The sequence below is a fragment of the Aedes albopictus genome, chromosome 2 (genome assembly GCF_035046485.1).
Source record: "Aedes albopictus strain Foshan chromosome 2, AalbF5, whole genome shotgun sequence".
Classification (NCBI taxonomy): Eukaryota; Metazoa; Arthropoda; class Insecta; order Diptera; family Culicidae; genus Aedes; species Aedes albopictus.
This window is the reverse complement of record NC_085137.1, coordinates 438,979,772-438,989,406: the sequence shown is the minus strand read 5'-3', so window position 1 is coordinate 438,989,406 and position 9,635 is coordinate 438,979,772. Positions and strand designations below refer to the sequence as shown.

The window sequence follows — 9,635 nt, the reverse complement described above, 5'->3', positions numbered from 1 at the left end:
CTTCTGGAGGATTAAACAAAAAATATTTGTTTAAAAATCTTGGAGCAATACAGGAAAGGAAATACAAAAAAACTGAGGAGGCATGGCATGAACGAAGAAATCTCTGAGAAATTTATGGATGAATTCTCATAAAATCTGAAAAATAAAGCGCGAAAGAAGCTCCGATGAAATTTCCGATATAGTATTTGAAAGAATTTCCCAAGTATTTCGTAGAAAATTTTCCAAAGGAACTTGTGGACATTTTTTTCGAAAAAAAATCCCGAAAGAATCTTTAGAGGAATTTTTAAGGCATCTTTGGAATTTTGAAAGAATCTCCCATGACCGAAGAAATCTGTGGAGATAGTCTTGAAGAATCTGTGGGTAAATTTCCGAAGGAATTCATTAATAATTCTACGGAATCTCTGCAGTATTTTTTTTCACAAATCTTGATACATTCCCGAAGGAATTTCAGGAGGATTGACAAAACAAAATTGTAGATATAATTTTAAAAGAACCTTTGGAGTAGTGTTCAAATTTATCTGGAGAAATATCTTTGGGGAGTTTTTTGGCATTTCAGTCTAATTTGGTCAATCAAAAACAATAAGGACGGAATCGTCGGGTTAAGAAAACATATATTTGTTTTTGATTGATCAAATTAGACTGAAATGCCAATAAACCCTCAAAAATATCAACCAACGAACAGTCGATCACAAAAAAATCTCTGGTGGAAATCCCGAAAAAAACTCAATAAAGAAATTCTCAATAGAGGAATAATGAAGAAATTGGTGGAAAAACGGTTTGAATTTCGAAATTTAAAGCAATGTAAGAAGTACCTAAATCAGGGTTTTCTGGTGTTTGTCCAATAGAATCTCTGGAGCTATTTTTGAAAATATCTCGATAAATTTCAGGAGGATTTCCCAAAATAATGCAAGAGGAAATTGTAAAAAAAAAACTCTGATTAAAATCAGAAGGAAGTGAAATACTCTCGGGAGGAAAAAAAGAAGAAGCTCGTGCGAAAATTCCAGAATAGAATAAAACTAATCTCCAGAGAAATTTCTGGATCAAATCCTAGAAAATTTACAAAAGAACATCTGGCAAACTGGACGAAGGAGTCTTTGAGGAAATTCGCTCAGAAATCTTTAAATAAATTTTCAAATACATTTCAGGATAAATTAACAAAGCTCTTGGGAAATTCTTGAAGGAAACTTTGCAGTAATTTTCAAATAAATGGCTGGAGAAATTCCTGAGAAAATCTGGTGGAATTTCCTTAGGAATCTGTGTAGAAATTTCCGTATGAATCTCTGGAGGTATGAACGAAAAAATATCTGTATACATTCCTGGAGCAATTTCTGGAAGATTGAACGAAGAATGTTTTTGGGAAATTCTTAAATGGATCCGTGAAAAAAAAACTCAGAAGGCATGGAGGAATCCCTAGATTAAATCCTGAAAAATTGGAAAATAAAATCCCGGAAAAAGCTGAGAATAAATTTCTGATGGGATATTTGAAGAAATTCCCGAAAGAACCTAGTGGATATCCTCATAAATTGTGGAAGGATTTCTGAAAGAATCTGTAGAGTAATGAACGAAGAAATCTGTGCAAGTGTAGAATTAGGCTAAATAAATAAAATTTCAATGAATAAAAAATTAAAAAGAAAGAAAAAATAAAAATCTGTGCGGAAATTCATAGAGGAATTTATTTCCTTCTGATTCTCTAAAATAATTCCCGAAGAATTCTGAGGATGAATGCTTTCATAAACCTGTGGAGAAAGATTGTCAACTCGCTCCCACTTGCCATGTTGAACGCAACCCGGGAGCTTCTTGACAGCTGCCGAACAACGTCAGCGTACCTAAAAATTTTGGTCCGGGTGGTACTGTCAGATTCGAAGCGGCAAGCACAACTTTTGAAAAGGACGATAACCGACAATAACAAATCGCACAACAAATATTTGAACATTAAACTGAAACCTTAATTTGTTGTTTCGGCTTTTTTGTGGTAGATTAATGCAAATTACGTGCGGCATGATGAATTTGTGTACTAGAAGCGAACATTGTATTTATAAAACGGGTAAAGGCAAAATAGTCGGCTTTCATAAAATTAATAAGAAACTCATGTTTTCTTCTGGTGCGGTTATTAAGCACCAGCAAGTAATTGATTAGGTTACTTATGAAAACATTTTGCAGCTACGCATCTGGTGGCAAAGCCAAAATGGAAGTTAAAATAATCATTTGCAGATTTTTTTTCGAGTTTGATCTTCGGTTTAGTCTAGCATGCGTAGTCACCAATAAATATGCAAGACCGTTTAAACATGCGCTTTTAATACATTTCTTACAACAAATAAAAAAGAAAAATCAAAATAATTTCAATTCAATGAAAATTAGTTTTTGCGCTTCTGTTGAATACGTCCTTTTGATACGAAACGCTAGCCTCTTGTTGGCTTCCACTCACCACGAAACAAAAAGGTGTTTTCGCATGGACAAAAATTGTTGCGTCAGTGAAGGATGGACCCGTTGTTTACGAACAGTAGCGACATCTGCGATTTGCAAGTAGGTACGCGAAACTGAGCTCAACTGTCAAGTTACGGGGGGGTTGGTTGAACGAGACCGTATTTTTAACGTACTTCACGCTCCTTGTGCCGGGTGTCTGCCGGAGGTTCGGATATGTTTGGACGATTCCGGTCACTACAGTTCTCTTCGTTCGTTGTCTCGCTCCCGTCCTCGGTCCCAATCTCGGTGCTGCTCCTTATACTCCCCCGTGGATTCTTTTTACCATTTCTGCCGCCAGCTGCCGTTCTCTCGACTTCAAGCGATCCCACTTGCCACCACAATCCCTGATCCGGATGGTTTTCAGCTTTTTCTCCTTCTCATTCGTCTACAGCGCTCAAGTTCGTTGTTGTTTTTCTCCAGAACGTCCTGCTTCTGGATCCGGGGAAAAAATATGTCACAGGCGCGTTCCTCCTGCAGTAATTCGTTGAACCCTTCCATATGAACCAACTCGAAATGGCCCATCCGGTTCTGGAGCCGCAGCTTTCGGTTGTCAGCGGTTCCAGGTACTTGTAGCAATCCAGTGAAGAACCAGCCAGCCGCAGGTAGAACGCCCCTTGCGCCCGAACAGACTTGAACTCTTCGTGTTATGAACTCCACCACGATATTTTTCTCCGGCAGGATCTGCAGCATCTTCACTGTTTAGCACAGAAACGTCGTTGGTTTAAGATTGCCACCAAACACCCCGCCCAAAACACGAATGTCCGCTTTGTCCACCAGCAATTCTGCCGCCAGGTTCCTTCCAGTACTTGGAATACGCTTGCAGGTGATTTTCACGATCAGATACTGCAGATTGGTGCCGGGGACGTTTTTAGCGTTCACCGCCGTACGGTTGGCCATCGTTGCCGCAGCGAAACCATGAAATTCGCGGAAATTGCAGCGAAGAAAATACAACAAAAATTCCGGCAGGAACTTCAACCGGACAGACTTCCCGGTTGAACCTGTGGAGGAATTTTAAAAAACGAAGGTTATTATAAAATTCTCTGGAGGAATCCCAAATTCTTGAGCGATTTGCTAAGCGATATCACTTACCATTATTAACTTTTATAACTTGCTAAATATCAGGTATTTTTGCTTTGAGCTGTTGAGGATTATATTAATGCTGGTTTATTTACATCTAGCTGCCATCCAGCGTGGAAGTAAAGTTGTGGTAGTGAAAATCCAACCATGTTCACTACCACAACTTTACTTCCACTGTGGATGACAGCTAGATGTAAATAAACCAGCATAAAAATAATCCCTAACCGGCGTCTAACAGCCCAGAGCAAAAAATGCCTAATGTTAGGCTCACGTTAGCCAAAACATACCTAACAAAGGGTCGAGCTCGAAAATATGTCTAACAAAAGTGTGTCATATTAGCCTGAATTTTGTCGAACCTGAGACTAACGTGAGGGATTTTGTTAGCCTAACTGTCTCACCAGTTTATCTTACATTAGTCTTACGTAAGCCTAACGTTTCTTGCTGGGTAGAGACACGCAAAGTACGGTCTCTATCCGTAGGCTCCAGTCTTGTTAGAGATCACAGTCATTGACACCTTTTCGTCGATATTCGGCTGCCTTTGTTTCCGACATGCGCAACACAAACAATCAAACTACCGTACGAAACAAACATGTCAAACGAATGCACTTGACTACGATTGCGACTTCGGGAGACGGTTCGGCTTTTGTTATTCCTGTCTTCTTCCACAATGAAAGCTGTGTTGGCTATATGTTTGTCGTATTCAATTCAACAAGCAAGAATAAACTAATATTAACATTCATAATCGAAATTGGCTGAAATCCATGCGAAAAGCTAGAATTAGACAAATGTCATCGTGTCAGACGACATTGATTTGACCCTTGTTTATGTTTATTGATCTTCGTCCTACCGCTCGTATTGTGTATAAGAGGTAACGGTAGCACATGAATGTAACAAAGCAAGCTGACACCCGACTGTGGCACCGGAATGAAGGTAGTGGAAAGTGTCGAATGTTTACAAGACTGGTAGGCTCGTGCGCTCTCTCGCGTTGAGCTCTCTGGGTAGCGTAAAGAAGAGAAGAACATGAGTATGGATTTGTTGCCAGGTATATAGTTTCTAGAGAATGATTTTCTTGATTTGTATAGGTAGGAATTTATTTTAGTTTGCATCAAATATTTAAAATTTTTATTTTAACTTGCTTTGAAATTTTCAACCAAAGAATATCATAGATCGTTACACGAAGAACAAAACAAATTGTCTGACATACAATTGTGATAGAGTGACGATACAAACGCAGAAAAATAATAGGTTTAAATTGACAAGCTTTGCTTAAGTATCTTATGAATAAAGTTTTCCCTTCTTCGCCAATTTTAGGATCATGAAATTGTATTGATTTTCTTATAAAAATAGTTACGATTGTTCATAATCACACCTTTAGTTTTTGATTCGGCCGATCGTTTTGAAACTAATATTAGAAGAAATGTATAGTGATTCAGTGAGTTTTGCTATTTTAACACGTACATGTTTGAGCCGGGGTTGCTACGCAGCAAGTAAAGTTTGGTTTCGCACATTTGGAAAAATGTCCAAATAAATAGCTCGCGAAGTTCGTTCCGACAAGTTCCAAAATTATCGTCATCCGTCGCAGATTCCAGTGAGAAGATGTGCGTATTTTCTAACCCGGAAAGATACCATTTGACGGTAATAAGTGACCACAAGGTTTTCTTTCTTCACTTTCCGGGCTGAGATCCCCCGCTTTGAAAGAGATGTGCCTCGCCTTTCGTTTTGTCGTGAATATTTCGAAAAAGGCAAAGGAGTTTTGGTTTGATTGCTGTTTTTGAAAATGGTGGTCGTCAGTGAGTGGTTTATTAAATATAAATTTAAAAATATGATTTAAATAAACGAGACATTAGGAAGAAAGTGTGCGAAATGGGTAACTTCACCCTTGTAGAAACAATAAGGCAAAGCGGAAAAAAAATCTGCGAAGACCCCATGCGAATAACACCAATCATACAGAATAGGAGGTTCGACATCAGGTCTATAAAAACAACCCAACAATTGGGGAGATCTTTCCAATATTACACATTTATTCACAGCTCTTTTATCCACATTTTCATATATTTAAAACATATTCATCAACATGTTATCTGGATCGTTTGGTACAATATGTCCACGCATCCTTCCTCCCCTGTAAATTAGAGAAGTACCTTGCCGAAAGAAAATATTCTGTACTCCAAGTATTTCGAAGAATCATCTTTGCGCGTAAATACAACGCAGTAGACCTGGCCACTTTGATGCATGTGTCATATCTATGATATGCTGCAAGCATCAATATTGACAAGAAAAGCAACACGATTGCTTACCAGGGTGATTCCAGGGTAATTCCGTACTGGCTGCGTATGTATAAGATTAGATAAGAGTAGTTACGATGTTTCAAAGATGCTTTGACTGTTCCTAACTCAATTCAGATATCATAGAAACACTTCAGTAATTTTTTTTTGTAAAAACAAACTTTAATCATACCGATAAAAATCTTAAAAAATGTAGTCGAGCTGCCAAGTTTCATCAATTAAAATAGGCGGTGTGCAGGACTGCCATATTGTAGGTTCCTCGTTATAGAAAAAGCAAGGTGTTGGATGTTAAAATACATCAATTGTTGTATGAAGTGCCAAAAAGGAGAGTGCGCTCATTATGTACTTTGACAAATACGCAGTCTACTTCAAGCGCATAGAATCTGCTTCCAACAAAATATTCGTATACCAGCATCCAAAGGATCGCAATATATATTAAGATTTCCGATTGATGCTTTGTAACTAAAAGGTTGTGACTGAGTATAGCATAAGCTGAAGTTAAAATACACGTTTATGAAAAAAGGTTGCGCAAACTTATCGCAGACTGTTGGAAGACAGCTTCTACTATAACCAGGATTCAAGAATCATGACCTACGCGAAGTTGCAAAGGAGACAACTACGTTATAAATGTGTTGGAAATGCAAGGGATGTAATTATTCAATAAACCTAATTATTAAAAAGATGCTCAAAATATCAAATTCAGATAAATTTCTTGCGAAAAAGGCAACATGGATATCGAAGAGATGGATATTATTTTAGATAAAAATTCAACCTACAAGTCATACAGTAAGCAACAAACACATAATTTATTAAAAAAGATTGCTTGAATTCCGAGATTAAATACAATCATACATTATTGAGAAAACAATATCTTTGAACGCACCAAAACTGGTACAAATCTCCAAGGGAATTATTTATTTGAGTTCAATTTTTACTAACTGTTTTCAGTCTTATCCAAAGCCCCTTCTTTCAAAATATGAGCACAGATTATTATACTGAATAAGATTTGCAATAACACCATAGAAATACACAAAATATTGCGATGATTTACAGAAGTGCAAAAACCCGAAGGTACGGATGGAATAGAGACCACCGTTGCGCAAAGGCGAGCGATCATTATTTTACTCACATGGAAACGAACGACCGGTGCGAAAATGGGTGGATAACGAAATTAAAAATCGTTAACGACGTGCTGTTGCGTGTGTAGTATTAAGCCCACGAGTGGGCTTGGTCTAATACCCCTATATTTAATACAATATTGTCTAAACTTCCGCGACCCACCATAAATCAGCTCGCGACCCACTGGTGGATCGCGGCCCATAGTTTGAGAAACGCTGCTTTAAGTTAATGTTAGTTCGTAGTTTTAAGTTTGGTTTCACAGCTTTTTGCTCAATATTAAATCAATGAATTAGACTTGAATTTCCATTGCATTTTTGTACTCTGTAGTTTGGGAATAGTGTTAGATTTAGTTTTTCGGGTTCGTTTCTTGATTTCTTTGGTGAAACTTTCACTAGCGACCGTGCGTCTCCATAAAGAACTCGAATGGGAAGTAATCAGTGGAGTATTAAATTGAAAGAAGGGAGCTAGATTTTTGTATGGTGAGACGATACATTCTTCGTTTTGCAATGAAATATCGCAAACAGCATGGACTTTATGATTTCTTCGCTAATTTTATGCTGTTTGAGCAAAACTTTACTTGAAGAGGCAAGAAATGCAGAATACAACAATACAATGACCCAAGGTTTTTTTTTTTCAAACAGCATCAAATCAGGCAAGAAATCATAATACCCACATTATTTGCGCCATTTCCTTGCAAAACCGGTGAATTTATCAACTCACCATACAAAAAACAGCTCACAACTTTAATCTAGTACTCCCTTGATTGCTTCCTATTTTGTTCGTATCAGTTTTCCTTGCTTTTTGGATCTCGAACAAAGGAGGAGGTTATAGACGTCGTGGGCAAAACCATTGCTGCGTGAGTTTGTCGTTTTTCCGATTTAAATACCACAAACATCAGTGGCGCTGTCCATAAACTACGTAGACTCATTTTTGACTATCTCAGTCAACCAAACCCGTAGGCTTTTGTTCCTAACCCGTAGGCTACGGAGCTTACTAAAAAAATTGAAACCGCTGGCAAGGGTGCAAAAATCATTGTTTGTCAATGAAATTTTGAGGTTCACTTATGTTTAGTTTTAGTGTAGAATCATGTAGAACCCGAAAAATTGGAACCTAGCGGATAAAGGGTGTCCCGGCCCAAATTACACCACGGAAAATAGTGTATAATAGACTTGTTCACTTTTTTTGACCTACCCGTGTCACATCAAATTATCAATCCACATGCAAAAACAAGTCTTCAGTCCAAAATTGAGCCAAATTGGTAAAGGTTTAGAGGTGTATCAAATCGATTTTGTGTTTTTTCGAGCATTTTCACGAAAATGTACCCCAATATCCAGAAAATTGCACCGAAAAGGTACAGAAAACACCGTTAAAATATAGTTGGAACAATACTCTACAACTTTGCCGAAGACACTACGGTGTTTAAATTGCTTATTTCAAAGTTATTCAACAATTTTCGTTAAAAAATCGCGAAAAAATACAATATTTTTACGGTTTTTCATGTAAAAGTCATAAAAATTTACATTGTTTTAAGTGACTAATTTAATTAGCTATTGCTCCTATGTGTTACGAACATTTCGTCCATACATCATTTTAGTGTAGGAATTCGTTTTCATTGACTAATTATCAAAAGTATGTCACGTTGATACTAAAAATCGCATAGAGTTGCCAGCACAAAATTAAACAAAGTTACCCATGATTAAAACGTCATTACATTTCTTTGTCGCATCTGCATCAGTTTCAATTTGGTGTAGATGGTTGAGCATGAGACTGCCGATTCGAAGATTCAAGGTTCGAGCCCTGGAATAGGATTTTTTGCGTCTCGATCCAGCTATAAGTTAATGAGACTACACTCTGCATCTCATTGCAATTTGGCATCATAGCCTTGTTTCGAAACCGTAGAGTGCATAGTAAGAATGAAGTTTCCCGTTATCGTGTAGTTGTGTAGCTTGTGGCTAGATAGATGCAAGTAATCTCCACAGTTCTATCCAGAAGCTGTTCCATCATCGTATTGAATTGTTTTAGCTAAATTAATCGGTATCAAACAGATGTCCAATATTTCGTCCAGCTGATCTCGTCGACACGATTTCTTGTCAACAAGTAAACTAAATATCTAGCTAGTCCTGGAATGGGCTTAATTGGCAGGTCCCGATCATCATTATTTGGGAGATTGCGTGTAAGTCATGGGCCATGGCTCATGGCAGATTCATCATCCTAACTGCTACAAAGAAAGAAAAAAAGTTTATTATGTATTTGAGCTTGAACCTGGGACCTTCTGATCCGCAGGCTCGAGCCTTATCATCTGCGCCATTTATGATACTTGAATCGAAAGACATTAGAATACGATGGCATGACGTCTTAATCATGGGTAACTTTGTTTTAATTCGTGCTGGTAACTTTGTGCGATTTTTAGTATCAACGTGACATACTTTTGATAATTAGTCAATGAAAACGAATTCCTACACAAAAATGATGTATGGACGAAATGTTCGCTACACACAGGAGTAATAGCTAATTAATTTAGTCACGTAAAATAATGTAAAATTACATGACTTTTATGTGTAAAATCGTAAAAATATCGTGTTTTTTCGTGATTTTTCAACTAAAATTATCGAATAGCTTCAAAATAAGCAATTTAAACATCGTAGTATCTTCGGCAAAGTTGTAGAGTATTGTACTAACTATATCCTAACG

The 9,635-nt window shown here is 37.4% G+C and overlaps 1 pseudogene; it reads right to left on the bottom strand.

Moving 5' to 3' along the window:
* Positions 1-1,977: 1,977 nt before the first annotated feature.
* On the bottom strand, positions 1,978-3,679 carry LOC109431800 (pre-mRNA-splicing factor 38-like; annotated as a pseudogene).
* Between the last annotated feature and the right edge of the window lie 5,956 nt (positions 3,680-9,635).